Source organism: Schistocerca gregaria, chromosome 2 (genome assembly GCF_023897955.1).
Source record: "Schistocerca gregaria isolate iqSchGreg1 chromosome 2, iqSchGreg1.2, whole genome shotgun sequence".
Classification (NCBI taxonomy): domain Eukaryota; kingdom Metazoa; phylum Arthropoda; class Insecta; order Orthoptera; family Acrididae; genus Schistocerca; species Schistocerca gregaria.
The window spans coordinates 1,024,948,657-1,024,969,391 of NC_064921.1; the positions used below are offsets into that span (position 1 = coordinate 1,024,948,657).

Here is a 20,735-nt window from a genome sequence, read left to right on the forward strand (position 1 = left end):
CTGACCGCCCTGGTAGCCCACTCGTCGGAGCAGAGCTGCTCGCAACCGATGGACTTCGGCGTCGTTGAGGCGGCTACCGTCTAATTCTTCTTCGGTGTCCAGTGTGTCCGCCGCGGTGTGCCCTGCCGCCCGCTGCTCCATTAAGGAGCGGCGGCAGGCTTCTCTTCTAGACGTCGTGCGCTATCTGCGAGCGCAATTGCCGCATTTGGCTGCATGCCTCCTCCGTCTCTGCAGTCAGGGTGGCCTTGAAAGCTGCCCTATCTGCGTCCGTGGCTCCTACGTCACCATCCATCACACGGATACCTACACCTTTTTCCCTCCGCCGGTATGCCCCAAGCCTCCATCCTCTGCCCCCTTCTGTACCTCCTGTATACGGCAGACACGCCGCCGCCGTCACCCCCCGTCCACCTTCTCCAGTTTGCCGATGACACCGCCATCCTTGCCCTCGCCCCCACCCTGCAATGCTCCCAACACCTTCTCCAATCCCATCTTGACCGGTTCACCCATTGGTTGCTCAAGGTCAATCCCTCCAAAACCCAGGCGATCATTGTACGCAAAACCACCCCTTCCTTTCGCCTCCTTGATTTCTATCTCACCATCTACGGCCGTCCTATCGCCCTCACCCCCACCCTCAAGTACCTTGGCGTCACCCTTGACCGTCGCCTCTCCTGGAAATCCCCATCTCCAGACAATCCAAGCCAAGGCATGCTCCCGACTGTCTCCTCAAGCTCCTTTCCGGCCGTACGTGGGGTCTGGACCCCTCCACCATCCTCCACACCTATAAATCCCTCATCTGCCCTATCCTTTGTTACGCCCACCCGGCCTGGATCTCCGCCCCCCTACCTTTTACAAATTCCTACAAATCCTTGAACGCCATGCTGTCCACCTCGCCTATCACATCCGTCTCGCCTCCCCCACACGGATCCTGTATGACCTTATTCCGTTCCCGCACCTCCTCCTTTTCCTTGAAAGGATACGGATACTGTACACCTCCCATAAACTCGATCCTCCTCACCTGCTTGTCTCCCCCGTCCTCTCCCGCCCCCACCCGCTGCCACGCCTGTATTCCCATGTCCTACCTCTGTCCCATCTCTCCACCCTCCTTACCCTTTCCCAAGGTGGCTTCCGCCCGCTACCCCTCCCTGATGATGTCCTCCTCCCCTCCTATCAACTTTGATCGTCCCCTCCCACTTCCTGTGTCTTTTCCTCTGGGCACCATCCCTCCCTTCTCTCTCCTTTTCCCGCATCCCCCCTTCCTCCACCCCTCACCCCCCGGGCTTCCCCTCCCCCTTCCTTCCTCCATTCCCCCTATCTCCCCTGCCTGTCGCATCTCTGCTCTACCCTCTCCGTCTCCCCCCCCCCCCCCCCCCACCTCCTCCTCTCTTGGCAGGTCCCCGGACTCGCACACGCTCAGTGAACATTTACACGCCCGAGATCATCGCCATCAGTGTCTCGTGTGTGTGCCTTCGTTTTGTATTTAGTGTTCTTTCGCCGTCACGCCACCACTGTTCACGTGTGCCGTCGCAGTCGTCTGTGTTATCTGCGCCTTATCAACAAGTGTTAGCGTTTTTTCTCGTCCAGCGTGAACGGCTTCAAAAATCTTGTTTTTCGTATCTACAGTTTCTGCCCGCCATTTTATTGTATTCTCTGTGCCACATATATGTCATATTATTGTACCATTCATGGCTGAAGAGCAGTGTAATATGCTGCCGACAGCCCGCCTTCTATAAGGTGTTTAAAATAACAATAAAGAAAAAAAAAGAAAACGTCCGTGGCAGCTTTGAAGGACGCAGTCGCCTCCTCCGCCGCTGCCGCCAGCACGGCGCGCATCTCTTACAGTTGCGGCGCCTGCCAGGCTGCCGCCGTCGGCCTGTCCCCCGCGCCACTTTCACTGGCGCGAAATTCCGGCCACCTGTGGGCAGTGGGAGCTGTCTTCTCTCCTTCCGGTTGCGTCTTGCCAGGCGGCGCTTACGGCGCCGTCGTCGTGGCTTTTCGGTCTGCGCCTTGTCTCCAGCGCAGCCGTCGCTGGCGAAAGCCGGGCAGCCACGCCAGTTCGCCACGTGCGGTCCGCCGCAGCGATCACAGGTTGGCGCTTCTTCTCGTCGTCTGTCAAAGGCGCGGGTGTCGTGCGCGCTGGCGCACTTCACGCACCTCGGCGACTTGCGGCAGTATTTAGCCACACGCCCCTCGGCTTGGCACCTGAAGCACTGTGGCTTAGGATCCTCGCCTAGGGGGAGGCTGCACTGCACTGCACTGCAAATCTCTGGTTACATCTACCAGGAGTGAGACAGGCTAAGCAGCGAAGCTGCTGTCCCTGTGTGGACCTCAAGAACTATTTCTGGCCTCACGTGTAGGATTGGCCTATGTGAGCGGCCGCGTGGGTGCGGACGCTTCGTCAAAAGCGTCATCGGGGCTGCAGATCAGGCCAACGCGTGGTCGGCCTGTGGTGGACTTGTCCCAGTCCACGAATTAGACGACTGCCAGACTGTTCGGCATGGGCATAGAACACCCGGACTGCCTGAAGCGATCCCGCAGCAGCGGCACGCCTAAATCCTAATGAAGGAGCCTCGTCGAGTAACAAGGCGCTTTGTGGAGAGCGAGTCTTAGTGCCCGATTCTGGACGCGCTGGAGCATCGCACGTCTAGGGGGAGAGCTTCGGCGGCCCCACGAAAGCCTAAGAGCTTCCTGAGTCCGAAGATGTCGCTGTCATCAGTCGCAGTTCCCACTGTGGCGATGTACAGCGGCAGCTTCTTCTCAGTCGTCCGGTTGTGCAGTGGTTGCAGGGCCCTGGATTGCTTCTGGGGCTGTTTCGGCGCGGTCGTCTTCTCCACAGTAGGTGGATCAGCAATGTGGGCGGCCTCAGTGCTGCTCAGGAGGGGCGTGGGGTCAGCACACCGCTCGCCCGGTCGTTGTGATGGTTTTCTTTGACCGGAGACGCTATTCCTCGGTCGAGTAGCTCCTCAATTGGCATCACGAGGCTGAGTGCACCCCGAAAAATGGCAACAGCTCATGGCGGCCCGGATGGTCACCCATCCAAGTGCCGGCCACGCCCGACAGCGCTTAACTTCGGTGATCTGACAGGAACCGGTGTACGCACTGCGGCAAGGCTGTTGCCGGAGGTATAAGTAGGGAGCAATGTATTCGATACCTCATCCAGAAACGCACCCTCTCGAAACCTAGAAAGCAAGCTACACCGCGATGCACAGCGCCTCTCTTGCACAGTCTGCCACTTGAGTTTCCTAAACATCTCCGTAACGCTATCACGCTTACCAAATAAGCCTGTGACGAAACGCGCCGCTCTTCTTTGGATCTTCTTTATCTCCTCTGTCAACCCGACCTGGTACGGATCCCACACTGATGAGCAGTACTCGAGTATAGGTCGAACGAGTGTTTTGTAAGCCACCTCCTTTGTTGATGGACTACATTTTCTAAGGACTCTCCCAATTAATCTCAACCTGGCACCCGGCTTACCAACAATTAATTTTATATGATCATTCCACTTCAAATCGTTCCGCACGCATACTCCCAGATATTTTACAGAAGTAACTGCTACCAGTGTTTGTTCCGCTATCATATAATCATACTAAACGATCCTTCTTTCTATGTATTCGCAATACATTACATTTGTCTGTGTTAAGGGTCAGTTGCCACTCCCTGCACCAAGTGCCTATTCGCTGCTGATCTTCCTGCATTTCGCTACAATTGTGTAATGCTGCAACTCCTCTGTATACTACAGCATCATCCGCGAAAAGCCGCATGGAACTTCCGACACTATCTACTAGGTCATTTACATATATTGTGAAAAGCAATGGTCTCATAACACTCCCCTGTGGCACGCCAGAAGTTACTTTAACGTCTGTAGACGTCTCTTCATTGAGAACAACATGCTATGTTCTGTTTGCTAAAAACTGCAATCCAGCCACACATCTGGTCTGATATTCCGTAGGCTCTTACTTTGTTTATCAGGCGATAGTGCGGAACTGTATCGAACGCCTTCCGGAAGTCAAGGAAAATGGCACCTATCTGGGAGTCTATGACATCATTGCCCTGATTATAAAAATTTCAAACAGAATAACCGTTTGACATAATAATTTACATATGATGCTGTTACATAGGTTAGTGTTACTGGTTTTTTTAAAGACCACTTACGTAAGTAAACCTCAACCTCAACGTGTGCTCCCTTGATTGCTCCGAGAATGTCGGGGCGGTACTGCAGTTCGCGCCAGGTGTTTCGTTACATGTGTTCTGTCACAGTACCAACAGCACCTTGTATCCCAGCCTTCAGTTCGTCCGCGTCAGCAAGTGGGGAGTAATGTCCTGATCGGTGGATTGGAAGGAATGGTCCAACACCGAGGCCACCCCGCTCTCCAGACCTTACGCCCCTTGACTTTTTTTTCTGGGACTATATCAAGGACAGAATCTTCGTCATACTACTTTCTGACGTCGAGGAACTGAAGGCTAGGATACAAGCTGCTGTAAGTTCTGTGACAGAACACATGTTACGAAACACCTGGCGGGAACTGGAATACCGCCTCGACATTCTCCGAGCTACCAAGGGAGCACACGTTGAGGTTTACTAAGGTAGGTTGTCTTTAAAAAAACTAGTAAGACTAACCTATGTAACGGCATCAAATGCAACTTATTATGTCGAACGGTTATTCTGTTATAAATTTTTATGATCGGGGCAAGACTTTGTGCTCACTCCGTATATCTCTGTCCATGACCCTCTACTGCACTGAACGTACATAGGGGGGACAGGTACATGATGCTCGTCGAACTAATAACTGCACCGACACTAGTTGTCTTATATAGACATTGCAAAGCACAGCGACGTATTATTCCTGTTTGGAAAATAAATGAAGGAGCGGAAGGGGGTGGCAAAAAATCGGTAGGATTCCTCGACACGCGCACTGGTAACAGATCCGCTGCCTTCCACAGTATGCACATTAAGAGCCATGCCTAGTAAGGATCAACTGTTACTGCGAGTAAGAATAAGTGCTCTCTGATTGGTCGACCTACCCAATACGTTGTCCTCGATGGTGAGTTTTCATCGGAGGTGAGGGTGTCATCTGGAGTGCCCCAGGGAAGTGTGGTAGGTCCGCTGTTGTTTTCTATCTACATAAATGATCTTTTGGATAGGGTGGATAGCAACGTGCGGCTGTTTGCTGATGATGCTGTGGTGTACGGGAAGTTGTCATCGTTGAGTTACTGTAGGAGGATGCAAGATGACTTGGACAGGATTTGTGATTGGTGTAAAGAATGGCAGCTAACTCTAAATATATATAAATGTAAATTAATGCAGGTGAATAGGAAAAAGAATCCCGTAATGTTTGAATACTCCATTAGTAGTGTAGCGCTTGACACAGTCACGTCGATTAAATATTTGGGCGTAACATTGCAGACCGATATGAAGTGGGACAAGCATGTAATGGCAGTTGTGGGGAAGGCGGATAGTCGTCTTCGGTTCATTGGTAGAATTTTGGGAAGATGTGGTTCATCTGTAAAGGAGACCGCTTATAAAACACTAATACGACATATTCTTGAGTACTGCTCGAGTGTTTGGGATCCGTATCTAGTCTGATTTAGGGAGGACGTAGAAGCAATTCAGAGGCGGGCTGCTAGATTTGTTACTGGTAGGTTTTATCATCACGCGAGTGTTACGGAACAGCTTCAGGAACTCGGGTGGGAGTCTCTAGAGGAAAGGAGGCGCTCTTTTCGTGAATCGCTACTGAGGAAATTTAGAGAACCAGCATTTGAGTGTGACTGCAGAACAATTTTACTGCCGCCAACTTACATTTCGCGGAAAAACGAGAAAGATAACCTAAGAGAGATTAGGGCTCGTACAGAGGCATATACGCAGTCATTTTTCCCTCGTTCTGTTTGGGAGTGGAACAGGGAGAGAAGATGCTAGTTGTGGTACGAGGTACCCTCCGCCACGCACCGTATGGTGGATTGTGGAGTATGTGTGTAGATGTAGATATAGATATAATTAGCCTTAAGGGTGCCGCTTGACACGACGGTTAGCTCCACGTAGCAGAGGTTTTGTGGCGTACGTTCGACGAAGCATGTCTTTTATGAGCTTCTACAATACTCAGCTAGCTGTATCTGAGGGATCCGTACCAGTCTAACATAGTTTTCACGTCCTGCTTTCAGTTGCTAACAAGTTCCTTTCTTGCTGCCGGCCGGGGTGGCCGAGCGGTTCTAGGCGCTACAGTCTGGAACCGCGTGACCGCTACGGTCGCAGGTTCGAATCCTGCCTCGGGCATGGATGTGTGTGATGTCCTTAGGTTAGTTCGGTTTCATTAGTTATAAGTTCTAGGGGACTGATGACGCCAGAAGTTAAGTTCCATAATGCTCAGAGCCATTTGAACCATTTTTGAACCTTTCTTTCTAACAGTGAAGTTGGTTATTTAAGAGTATTTTTAATGTCAGTACTTGATATGCGTTTTCAAGGTTTTTGCGACGTTCGCGGTAGATAATAATGCTAAAGACACGTATTTTGGGACATAATTGAAGGAGGGGGAGGAGGTGGCAAAAAATCGGTAGGATTCCCCGACACGCGCACGCGTAGCAGATTCGCTGCCTTCCACAGTATGGAAATTAAGAGCCCTGCCTAGTAAGGATCAACTGTTACTGCGAGCAAGAATAAGTGCTCTCCCATTGGTCGACCTACATAGATAACGACTGAAATGAGCGGACGATCTGATTATTCAAGACGTGGGAAAACCTAGTTGAAGAAGCAACACGTTTTCTGGTCATTTCCTCAGAGTCCGAAATATAAAAAGAGGAGAAATTTAATTCTAAGCTATCAGAGAAGTAGCAATGGGACAATTACACAAGGGTGAGGAACGAAATCGTTAGTGACCGACTGAAGGAACCAACCCATCATTTGCTGAAGAAAGTTGTACAAATATACAGTTTTCAAAGTGATTGGCAACTCGCTTTCAATGTTAGAAAGTAAAACTGTGCGCCTGACAAAACGAAAAAAACGCAGTACAAAATAACTGCAGTATCAAGGAGTCGTGACTGGAATGAGCCAAATCGTGAAATACCATGCACTCAAATTCATAAGTGTATCAATTTTGTAGTGATGTGTAACAGACTGGTCACATAACTCAAACCAAGTGGTAAACCAAGTGGTAGACAAATAGGTAAGATACTGACAAAACGCAACCAGAACAAATGAGTTAGCTTAAAAAACACTCGTGCGAATCATCCTTGGTCACGTATGTGGAATCCATTCCAAACAGATCTACCAGGTGAAGCTGAACGTATACAATGAATGGCTCCATGTAGTCTCAGCGTTTTCGTTTAACCCGCAGGAGAGCGTCACGCTTCAGGACAGACGCCAAGTGTCCTGAGAAAGCCTACTTAAAAGGTTTCAAGAACCAGTATGGAATGTAGGCATATATTATAATCTCCTACCGTAGGGATAGCGGAAACAAGATTAGACTAATTTCAGAGGACTCAGGGGCAGTTAAGAAATCTTTCTTCTCGCGCTCCAAATGCGAGTACAAGATACCCTAATATGTGCTAAAATCGGAAGCACCCTCTGCCATGGACTTCATAATGTTTAGCAGAGTGTAGCTATAGATTTAGAAAAGACGTACGGAGGCCTCAATCATGATACATAGATTACAACACAGCTCTCGCAGAAGACGTGTCCCTTGCCTAAAGCAATTAGCCCCCTTCCGCATTAGGGAATTTATGGATATTTTAGAAGGAAAGCCAAAATTTGGATTGTGTGACACAAGTAACAGAATTTATAATTAAAATGCAGCTATTGACCGAGGTACAGTGTGGGCTGTAACTAACGTGCGGCAGCGAAATTTCGTAGATATGCTAATATCTTAACACGGAATTGATTTACGTTGAAAAAAATTAGTTCCAATTTTGGGCACCAGTTGAAAATCTGGCGCTGTACAGTATCTTGTCGACGTCTCCGGAGCTCATATTGAACACATTGTGTAACTGGCGGTTAATAATAAAATCAACATTACGCCTTTCTCACTTATTTCACCTTTACTGCCACGTCCCGTTCCTAACCCACAACGTACGGTAACAATTCTATACGTCTCTCTCGCATTCACAGCGCCAAAAATAGGAAATATTTTTCTTAATCGTTTCCGCATTAACACACTAGAATACCTACTAAGGGTCGCTGCAATACAATAATTGCCACGCGGGGTAGCCGAGTGGTCTCAGGCGTTTTGCCACGGTTCGCGCGGACCCCCCCCCCCCCTCCCCCGTCCCCCCTCCTCCCTCCTCCCCCCCCCCCCCCCCCCCCCGACGACGGAGGTTCGAGACCTCCTTCGGGCATGGGTGTGTGTATTGTCCATAGCCTAAGTTATTTTAAGTTAGATTAAGTAGTGCGTAAGCTTAGGGACCGATGATCTCAGCAGTTTGGTCCCGTAACACCTTACTACCATACGACAATTACAGACTATACTGGACCTGTGTGAATAGCTGTACTTAAGTCACAACTACTCGGTATTTAGGATATTTTGCCCAACGTAACTACTACGGTTAAGAGACTGAAAATTGACAGGAAAAAAATCGAACGATGTCAGTTCAGTAGTCAAAAGACGATTGATTAAAAAAGAAAAATCTCTAATGAAGTATCACTTCAGTTTAAAAATTCCCACATCATGAAATCACAGGCCTTTCGGTGCGAAAAACAAAATAAGTACGAATTCATAAAAAACTGTTTCTCACAGGCTCCTTTGCGGCATTTCTTCGCTCCAGATGCAAGGTATCGAATAGACAGATGTTATTGGCTGTGTGCTTTCTGTAGGAAATTGTGACGTGCTCTTCAGCTAGCGGATGTTTCTGCAAACAAGCATGGGCCGTGCCGCGTGCGTGCGCTTTGGCGAGCGGCGCCGCGGATAATGAGATGCACTCTGCGCTGGGCCGCTGCCAACTTGGCATGTGGCGGCCAGCCGCAACGTTTCTACTCTGCAGCTCCTGAGGCGTCTCGAGACGAAGTGTTTTTCTGCCATCCGCAGTCATCTGTCAGCCGACATCACAAGCTCCGTACTTAACTTAGACGGACGGTATGGCTTCGGACATACGTTTGGTGTCAAGACTGCACAGTGCATTTCTGCAACCCCACTCTGGCTCAGCACGGACCAACTTCTTGCAAAATAAAAATATTAATAGTTCCTCTTGCCCAATGGCTGATTGTGTCCACAGAGATTTTAATCGAGACAGGCGCATCTTGCGAGTTAAACATGGCTTTGAACGTACGAAGAATACAATATTACTGGCTTATAGAATTTGAACAACACTGTAGGGCTACACGAAGGTAATCTTCCACCCAATCTGCTGCGGGAAGTCTTAGCTGATATGCACCCACAATGTATCTCTGTGAGTAACAGTGGTCCTGCAATGGTACTGTCTCAAGAATACCGGGTTTCGACCGCACAGGGGTCACTATTAGCAAGGGAAACTCCCTATCGCACCACGTCAGCTTTAGTGGTAAGACGGCCTAGTGGACATCCCGTGAAAAACTGAATACAGATCAAGCAAGGATACAGGAAGAAGGTGTACTGAACTGTGAAAAAAGAAGGAAAGAAGACACAGTGAGCGGTCCAAGCTATGAAGGGGAATGTTCAAATCTCCCACGTGCCCCATATTTTTTTTCACAAAGTTACATATTGTCCCTCCGGTCATTGACGTTTCTGTTCGCTGTATTCAGATTTGTGTCTGTGCTGTGGCGTAATGTCCGTTTGCAACAGCGAAGTGTAAGGAACGGACCTCCAGAAGCACATACCTCCTATTTGTTCTACACAAGTACCACATCTTATGACTCTTGCGTTTCTTTTTGAAAGTTTTAACTCTTGGAATCTTTTGTTGTAACTTAGTTCATACCCGTTTATTTGTTCTTTGCACTTCTGCGAGAGGCCTATGCGGCGTCTCACATGCTCTCACTGTTCATCACATTTACTTGCGACTGTAATATTTTCTCACCACATGACTCGTATTCTATAACCAACGTATAGTGTGGCAACGCAGAACGAGAAAAGACACGTCCATGACCGGACGAAAAATTCATAATTTTGTGTAAAAATGGGGACACGAGAGAAATTTGAACACGGATCTCCTGCTTTGCAATCCAGAACCGTGACAAGACAACCAGACACGTGTCTCTTGCAATTCGCTCGATGTTGCACATCTTGAGCTTGGAGCGTTCACTGTTTCTCCTTGTAAGAAGAAAGACAACCATATCCACAGCATGGCTGAAGTGCATCATACTGCATCTGCAGCAGCTGCTAGAGCCATATAGACATTGCGAACTGTAACCAATCGATTGATTGAGGACTTACTCCGAGCTGGACGCCCTGCAGCGTTTCAGGCACCTCAAATGACCGCCGTCTGCGACTTGAGCGTCGTCAAGGTAGAGCTCATTGGAGCAAAATTTTACGTCAGAAAAGTGACTGAACTGGTGCTACCATTCAGTCGCAGTCTTCAAGAGGATAATTTCTAAGAGATAACGAGGTTTTTCCTATCGCTACTCCCACCCAAAGTACCAGTATTTACGTGGCCAAGTGCAACAAGAGCGAAACAGTAGTCTATAAAGTATCATATGGCGCCAATGCGACGCATTCAAAATCGAGGAGCTATAGTGTTTATTAATGTTCCACCACTTAACATCTTTTACTCGCCCATACCACAAAATGTAACCTGGTAACTTGATTCCGATAAGTATACTTCCTACGCAATTGTTTGTCCTACATTTTATCCCTCTAATCGAATGTCTTCTTATTGTTGGGGTTTAATTTTCTACCTGTATATCTTGTAAGTTTCACGTTTCTTTCTTACTTTCAGCCTGAAACACGATTTAATTTCAAAACATTGTTATTTCTCTACTTTCTCGCTGAACATGTGTTTTTTCTAAAATTTTCGTTGCTAGTTTTTGGTTATTCGTTTGACACAGACGTGCATGGATGTGCACACTTCCGATTATGCTAATTTCTCCATTATTAAGGAAAACCATACGTGAAACGTATATTATTGAGATAGAAGTTCGCAGCGCCTGACAGGTACTTAGATTTTAAATTTAACCTTTACCAGCAAAAGCAGATGAAAAAAAATTATAAGCCAATTAATTACTGGTTACTACAAATTCTTCATCGGTAAGCTTTACAGGTGTCAGGTGGAAAATCATAAAGTAATCCTTTCGCTGCTACAGTCACTACTTCGTCTCCTACATTAAGCCTGCTTTTATACTACGGAAATTCATGCCACAGACAACAATTTACCATGAAAAAACCTAAAGGCGTCGCTACAATTAATCTCGCAAGTTGTTCGTTGTGCACTTGCGTATTTTTATAATGTCTACGGAATTACAAACATCGCATTCCACCTGTTTCTGCTAGAATCACAAAAAATGTAGCATAATTTATGTTTCCATGAATTACTTGTTCCATGATTCGCTGAAAGTCTCTGAAACCCGACGTTTCTCCTGGAAGATAGGCTACTTTATAAGAACTGCTGATTCGCGTATAGAGAAGACCAGTAAAGTGTAGGAAACCCATTGGTATTTAAAACAGCTTCTAGTTTTCTCGGATGTGGATAAACACATGTCCTTTATGGTCTCCAAGGGGAATCTTATACCATTCGTGCTGTAAAAAATTGGCAATTGAGGTAACGATGATGGCGATTGATAGCGGTCTCGTACCCTTCTCGCCATACTAGACCACAAAGGCACTTTAGTAGTGACATTTGGCGGCTGTGGTGGCCAGGATAGATGTGACATTTCATCTTCACTCTAGTGAAAGCAATTATGGACGTGGTGGCCGAGCGGTTCTAAGCGCTACAGTCTGGAACCGCGAGACCGTTACGGTCGCAGGTTCGAATCCTGCCTCGGGCATGGATGTGTGTGATGTCCTTAGGTTAGTTAGGTTTACGTAGTTCTAAGTTCTAGGGGACTGATGACCTCAGAAGTTAAGTCCCATAGTGCTCAGGACCATTTGAACTTCATCTAAGAGCAGGGGTCGCCATTCTACGGCTCGCGGGCCGGATACGGCCTGCGAACTCGTTTCATGCGGCCCGCCGATGGTACTTTACTCTGCTTGTTAAACATGTGGAAATCGTGAGACACGAGACGTGATGCAGTTTAAATTTAAATATAATGTTTAGAATATTAGTAGTTCTTCACACGTCAGAGACCTTTTGACTTTACGTGCCTAAAATTTAGTGTTTGTAAATTCCAGGCTCTGAGTTCATACCCTACATCATACATTAGCAAGCGCTATGGGGGACAGACTGTGATATTTCTTGTCTACTGAAACCAGTTTTTCTACTGTGGAACTTCACTCGATGCCACGCACTCTATCAGTAGCAGGTTTTTCTTGAAGAAACTGATTGTGAATTCTGTGACTTTCCTTACCCCACATCAGTGACTTGGCTCGGCTGTGGTAAAGTCCCGTTTCGTTTTTAGAAGCTCCGAAAGGAAATAGATGTTTTTCTCATTGAAAACACAGAACTAGTCCACAGCTCCCTGATCCTACCTGGCTGTCAAACTTGTCATTTTTAGTCGATATCGCATGCCACATGAATTTGTAACTTCTGAGGAACGATAACTTCGCCTGTGATCTCTACACAATTGTCAAAGGGTATCTGAGAAAGCTGTCAACGTTTGAAGCGCAACCGGAGGGAGAAAACGTTTTGTAGTTTTCACTAATTAGTGTTTTATGCTACAATTTACGAAGTCAACCTTGATTTTCCGGAAAACAAAATCTGTAACTTGAAGAAGCATTCCAGGAAAACCTCATTACTACCACCGAACGAATGACACCTGTAATGATCCCGATAGCAGAGAAAAGAAGTATGTAAGTATACGATACTGAGGATAAATTACGGTTTTTCAGTAAATTAAACTCAAATCAGTTAAAATTTGTATGGGTGCAATTATGATGCAATGTTTTTCAGTGTCATTAATATATCATATTTTGATCCAAAAGAGATTGAAAAGGCAAGGTGCATTTATTTAAACTGTTTTAACACGAATATTTCATTAGGAACTGTTGTATTTTGCTCACATAGGCTTATTCAAAGTGACAACATATGCGAAAACGGAATTGCTTGTTATAAAATTTGGCCAGGAAAAACCTGATTATTCATTACACTTAGTATGAAAAACAAATAAGTTTAATAATACTTTTGTACTGTATACTCAAGTAATTTACAGATTTGCACTGTTTAACGGCAAGAGCTCAGTTGGAAACCCAGTTCTAAGCAAAGAAGGGAAAGCAGAAAGGTGGAAGGAGTATAGGGAGGGTCCATACAAGGGCGATGTACTTGAGGACAATATTATGGAAATGGAGGAGGATGTACATGAAGATATACCCTCAAACTTCAAGAAGAATATAATAATTCCAATCCCAAAGAAAGCAGGTGCTGACAGATGTGAAAATTACCGAACAATCAGTTTAATAAGCCATAGCTGCAAAATACTAACACGAATTCTTTACAGGCGAATGGAAAAACTAGTAGAAGCCGCCCTCGGGGAAGATCAGTTTGGATTCCGTAGAAATACCGGAACACGTGAGGCAATACTGACCTTACGCCATATCTTAGAAGAAAGATTAAGGAAAGCCAAACCTACGTTTCTAGCATTTGTAGACTTAGGAAAAGGTTTTGACATTGTTGACTGGAATACTCTCTTTTAAATTCTAAAGGTGGCAGGGGTAAAATACAGGGAGCGAAAGGCTATTTACAATTTTTCCAGAAACCAGACGGCAGTTATAAGAGTCGAGGGACATGATAGGGAAGCAGTGGTTGGGAAGGGAGTGAAACAGGGTTGTAGCCTCTCCCCGATGTTATTCAATCTGTATATTGAGCAAGCAGGGAAGGAAACAAAAGAAAAATTCGGAGTAGGTATTAAAATCCATGGAGAAGAAATAAAAACTTTGAGGTTCGCCGATCACATTGTAATTCTGTCAGAGACAGCAAAGAACTTGGAAGAGCAGTTGAATGGAATGGACAGTGTCTTGAGAGGAGTATATAAGATGAACATCAACTAAAGCAAAACGAGGATAATGGAATGTAGTCAAATTAAGTCGGGTGATGGTGAGGGAATTAGATTAAGAAATGAGACACTTAGAGTAGTAAACGAGTTTTGCTATTTGGGGAGTAAAATAACTGATGATGGTCGAAGTAGAGAGGATATAAAATGTAGACTGGCAATGGCAAGGAAAGAGTTTCTGAAGAAGAGAAATTTGTTAACATCGAGTATAGATTTAAGTGTCAGGGAGTCGTTTCAGAAAGTATTTGTATGGAGTGTAGCCATGTATGGAAGTGAAACATGGACGATAAATAGTTTGGGCAAGAAGAGAATAGAAGCTTTCGAAATGTAGTGCTACAGAAGAATTCTGAAGATTAGATGGGTAGATCACATAACTAATGAGGAGGTATTGAATAGGATTGGGGAGAAGAAGTTTGTGGCACAACTTGGCCAGAAGAAGGGATCGTTTGGTAGGACATGTTCTGAGGCATCAAGGGATCACCAATTTAGTATTGCAGGGCAGCGTGGAGGGTAAAAATCGTAGAGGGAGACCAAGAGATGAATCCACTAAGCAGATTTAGAAGGATGTGGGTTGCAGTAGGTACTGGGAGATGAAGAAGCTTGCACAGGATAGAGTAACATGGAGAGCTGCATCAAAACAGCCTCAGGACTGAAGACAACAACAACAACAACCGCAATATTATGCAAATGAGAAAGGTCATATTCATCACTTTCTAATCCAGCTATTTCACTTAGTTAACACTTGTAATTATTTGTAAAATGCACCATTTATGGTTTTAATCTAAACACCTGAGCACCAGAATCATTTGTAACTATTTCATGTAAATAATTCATTTAATAACAATTTAATTGAGTCTAAAAAGGAGATAATTTGTTGATCTCTTTGGAAGGTTATAAATACGAGCTCTGTCAAAGACCGGCAGGCAGTTGGCTCAGTGTAGTTGTGAAAGTCACGTCGGTCAGTGCTTTTAGTGTCGGCTAATTCCATTGTATGAAAACATGTGTGGATCGCAGAACCAAAGAGGTTGATGCACAAGATGTAACTGTTTTCTCAGAGACGCCATGTAAATATTACGTGTGTTTTTAAAGAGGAATAAGAACATGTGATGACTTTTTAAAACTTCTAGATGTCTCCAGCGTGACCTTTTTTAAAAATCCGGACCTCTTATAAATATATAATACCTTAGACAACAAAAGTGAAGAGCCATAAACTTTATCTTTGAAACAGTATTATTCAGCGTTGTGACGACTACCCTGCGAACATCTTTCAAATGTTTTGATGAGAAGTTATATTCTTCAAAAGCATGTGACATTTTATTTACTAACATAAAACTGAATTTGCATCATATTAAGGCAGGGGGCCGTTACACACCCCAATATAAAAAGCAAAAGACGCGCCTGGCGGTCTCTAGAATGTGAAGCTCTCATTAAGAAAACAGGCATGGCAAAACTGGCAACCACAAAAAACAGAAGAAAGCAGATTAAATTTCGTTAGAGTTAAAAAAACAGGTAAGCCGGCCGCTGTGGCAGAACGCTTCTAGGCGCATCAGTCCGGAACCGCGCTGCTGCTACGGTCGCACGCTCGAATCTTGCCTCGGGCATGGATGTGTTTGATGTCCTTAGGTTAATTAGGTTTAAGTAGTTAAGAATTTACGAAAAACAACACGAGAAGCTTTTACAGTAAGTTCAAACAAAGGTTATCAAGATACAACGATTACAAAGATTCCCCCCCCCCCCCCCCTGCAATTTCTAGATGTAAACGGGACCATCGCTCGCAGTAAGACGGAAAATTGCAAGGTACCAGCAGGCCACTTTGAGAAGTTCGTGAATTGTGAACCAATCCTTGAAAATTTGAGTCCATCCCAAATAACAGTGAGACGCCAGATCCAGTATCATCAACAACTGAAGAACTACAAAAGGTAATTTCAGAACTGAAAACAACAAAGTCTCCAGAAAAACCCAAACAGTGGCAGAACCGTGGAAAAATGCAATTACATCCCTTCAATGTATTTTCGTTAAGATCTGGAAAGAAGAAGAGATTTCTGCAGAATGGAGAACAACTCTTATCCAACATGCACGCAAGAAAGGCTTAAAGAGACACCCTAACAATTACAGAAGAATATTACCGCTGGATACACAAACAATATTCTTTCTAGAGTTCTTTTGAACAGGGCAGAGCCACAATTGGACCCGCAAATCGGGGGATACCAGGGTAGTTTTAGAAGAAGCAGGTCATGCTCGGAACAAACACTAAATCTCCAAAACATTATGGCATAGCAAAAATTAAGGGTAAAGTCATATGTAATCTCTTTCAATGTTTCAAATAAGCATATGATTCGACAGACAGAGAATATCTATTAGCATCCCTGGAAGAAATGCGTCTGGGTAAGGAAACAACTAATACCATAAAGGCAACCCTTACAAATACATTTTCGAAAATTAAATTCATGGATGAACAATCAGAGCCCTTCGAAATAAAATCGAGGGTGCGACAGGAGGATGGACTTTCAACGTTACAGTTAAATTGCGCGCTTGAAAATGTAGTCAGGGAATGGAACACAAATATAAACAATGGTATAAGATTTGGTTGCAAAAAGAGGAACCTTAAAGTAAATTGCATTGCCTTTGCAGATGATATGGCCCTGTTCGCCAAAACAATGGAAGAAGCACAGGATCAAATCTTTAAACTAAAGAAACAAGCAGCTAAAATAGGCCTTAGCATCTCCTTCGCAAAAACCTAGATCATGAAAAACAACAAAAAATAAATATCTCATAGTCAAAGAACAAAAGATTGAAATAGTAGAAGAATTGAAATATCTCGGAGAATGGATTTGTTGGAATGCCGGGGAAAGCAAGGCAATGGAATCCAGAAAAAATAAACTTGAAATGGCCTTCCAGTGGTTCATGGTGTGGGTTCCTGTAGTCATGTCCTAGTTCATGAACCACGGGCAACGTATGAGTGGCCAAGTAAATGGTCCAGACAGTCGGGATACCAATTACTTTGGAATAAGGTTGGGCATCTCGAACATATTCTGAGTCGTGGTCACCTTCGTGCTCATACAGCAAAGACTACCAAATCCACCGGTTAGTCCCTCAACCGTTAGGGGTAAAACTCAATGGGACTCGGGGCAACCTGCTTCCCCGATACTTTAAATATGATGCTGGCAACAATCAGAGCAAAATGCCTCGGACCTTTGGAGGTGACGGAGTCCCACCTCTAACTGACAAACCAGGGACTCCTAAGATACGACTTGGCAAACAAATGGTAATGAGATGGGGAGCTATTAATATCAATGGGGGCTACTTTGGGAAGAAGGTAGAGCTGGCAGAGGCTGCAAGTAAGATGGGGCTGGACGTTTTAGCTGTTAGTGACATTCGGGTAAGGGGTGACAAAGAAGAGGAAGTGGAAGAATACAAGGTCTACCTGTCAGGGGTCAAAGCAGGAATAGCACAATGGGGTGTGGGGCTTTACGTCAGGAAAGAAATGGAACCCAGCGTAGTTGTATTAAGGTATGTAAACGAAAGACTGATGTGGATAGATTTGACAGTGTCTAGCAAGAAAATTAGGATTGTGTCAGTATATTCGCATTGTGAAGGGACAGATCAAGATAAGATGGATAGTTTTTATGAGGCACTCAGTGATGTAGTTGTTAGAGTAAAGGACAAGGACAGTGTTCTGCTCATGGGTGATTTTAACGCCAGGATTGGAAATCGAACAGAAGAGTATGAAAAGGTTATGGGTAAATTTGGAGAGGATATGGAGGCCAACAGGAACGGGAAACAAGTCTTGGATTTCTGTGCCAGTATGGGCTTAGTAATCACAAACTCCTTTTTTAAACATAAGTACATTCAACGGTATACTTGGGAAGGCAGGGGAACCAGATCTGTCATTGACTATATAATAACAGATCAGGTATTCAGGAAGGCTGTGAGGGACACACGTGTATTCAGGGGATTCTTTGATGACACTGATCATTATTTAATCTGCAGTGAAATTGGGATTGTGAGGCTGAAAGTGCAGGAGGTCAGTTCCATATGTAGGAGAATAAGAGTGGAGAATCTTCAGGATAAGGAAATCAGGCACAAGTAGATGACAGCGATCTCAGAAAGGTACCAGTTAGTTGAATGTAGTCAATTACAGTCATTGGAAAAGGAATAGACAAGGTACAGGGACACAGTACTAGAAGTGGCTAAAGAATGTCTTGGAACAGTAGTGTATAAAGGTAGGATGAAGCAAACAGCTTGGTGGATTGACACAGTCAAGGCAGCCTGTAAAAGGAAAAAGAAGGCGTATCAAAAATGGCGACATACTGGAACTCAGGTGGACAGAAAAAGTTATGTTGAAGAAAGAAACAAAGCCAAACAGATAATTGCAGCATCCAAGAAGAAATCTTGGGAAGACTTTGGAAACAGGTTGGAGACTATGGGTCAAGCTACTGGAAAACCATTCTGGAGTGTAATTAGCAGTCTTCGAAAGGTAGGTAAGAAGGAAACGACAAGTATTTTGGACAGGTCAGGAAAACTGCTGGTGAATCCTGTGGATGCCTTGGGCAGATGGAGGGAATATTTTGAAGAGTTGCTCAATGTAGGTGAAATTACGATCAGTAATGTTTCAGATTTCGAAGTAGAATGGGATAGGAATGATGATGGAAATAGGATCACATTTGAGGAAGTGGAGAAAATGGTCAATAGATTGCAGTGCAATAAAGCAGCTGGGGTGGATGAAATTAAGTCGGAACTCATCAAATACAGTGGAATGTCAGGTCTTAAATGGCTACACAGGATAATTGAAATGGCCTGGAAGTCGGGACAGGTTCCATCAGACTTGACAAAAGCAGTAATCACACCAATCTTTAAACATGCAAACAGAAAATATTTTGACAACTACAGAGGTATCTCTTTAATCAGCGTCGTGGGTAAAATCTTCTCAGGTATTGTTGAAAGGAAAGTGCGAGTATTAGTTGAGGACCAATTGGAAGAAAATCAGTGTGGGTTTAGGCCTCTAAGAGGTTGTCACGACCAGATCTTTAGCTTACGGCAAATAATGGAGAAGTGTTATGAGTGGAACAGGGAATTGTATCTATGCTTTATAGATCTAGAAAAGGCATATGACCGGGTTCCTAGGAGGAAGTTATTGTCTGTTCCACGAGATTATGGAATAGGAGGCAAACTTTTGCAAGCAATTACAGGTCTTTACATGGATAGTCAGGCAGCAGTTAGAGTTGACGGTAAATTGAGTTCATGGTTCAGAGTAGTTTCAGGGGTAAGACAAGGCTGCAACCTGTCTCCACTGTTGTTCATATTATTTATGGATCATATGTTGAAAACAATAGACTGGCTGGGTGAGATTAAGATATGTGAACACAAAAGAAGCAGTCTCACATATGCGGATGACTTAGTTGTGATAGCAGATTCGATTGAAAGTTTGCAAAGTAATATTTCAGAGCTAGATCAGAAATGTAAGGATTATGGTATCACGATTAGCATCTCCAAAACGAAAGTAATGTCAGTGGGAAAGAAATATAAACGGATTGAGTGCCAAATAGGAGGAACAAAGTTAGAACAGGTGGACAGTTTCAAGTACTTAGGATGCATATTCTCACAGGATGGCAACATAGCGAAAGAACTAGAAGCGCGGTGTAGCAAAGCTAATGTAGTGAGCGCTCAGCTACGATCTACTCTCTTCTGCAAGAAGGAAGTCAGTACCAAGACTAAGTTATCTGTGCACCGTTCAATCTTTCGACCAACTTTGTTGTATGGGAGCGAAAGCTGGGTGGATTCAGGTTACCTTATCAACAAGGTTGAGGTTACGGATATGAAAGTAGCTAGGATGATTGCAGGTACTAGTAGATGGGAACAATGGCAGGAGGGTGTCCACAATGAGGAAATCAAAGAAAAACTGGGAATGAACTCAATAGATGTAGCAGTCAGGGCGAACAGGCTTAGATGGTGGGGTCATGTTACACGCATGGGAGAAGCAAGGTTACCCAAGAGACCCATGGGTTCAGCAGTAGAGGGTAGGAGGAGTCGGGGCAGACCAAGGAGAAGGTACCTGGATTCGGTTAAGAATGATTTTGAAGTAATAGATTTAACATCAGAAGAGGCACCAATGTTAGCACTGAATAGGGGATCGTGGAGGAATTTTATAAGGGGGCTATGCTCCAGACTGAACGCTGAAAGGCATATCAGTCTTAAATGATGATGGCCTTACAACTAAGAAAAGACACACGCGGCAAAAAAATCCCTTTCATGGGGGTTCAAAATTACACATTATAGTGATTAAACCAGAAGCATTGAATATAGCAGAAACACTAAACACGAACTTCAAAGGCCAAATGGAGAAATTTGAGGTAAGGGAAAGAAAAATTTTAATGAAAATCATAGGACCAAAATTCCAAGATAATAAGATAGTATACATCGAAAATGAAACACTCTACACGAAAATCGAAAAAATTTCAGACACACTGTGAAAAGGAAGATAAATTTTTATGGGCATTTTCTCAAAAGAACTCTAACAGATTAACCAAACAAATCTTTGATGTTTTCAGTAACCGCAAAACAAATTTTGACTGGTTTAAAGAAACTGAGAAAGATCTAGAGGAGCTAAAGATTTCAGAAAAATCATTAATGAATCGAACAGCTATATTAATTATTAAAATGAAAATATAAAGTCCCAAGACAAATTACGCAAAACTTCAAGCACATG

General features: G+C 44.5%; 1 protein-coding gene and 1 pseudogene across 6 annotated transcripts in view; both read right to left on the reverse strand.

Annotated features, from left to right (window-relative positions):
- LOC126335539 (inward rectifier potassium channel 4-like) overlaps window positions 1-20,735 on the reverse strand; it is a 1,139,778-nt gene that overhangs the window by 284,852 nt on the left and 834,191 nt on the right. The gene's annotated exons all lie outside the window — the stretch shown is intronic.
- LOC126337261 (5S ribosomal RNA) lies at window positions 2,998-3,115 on the reverse strand (annotated as a pseudogene).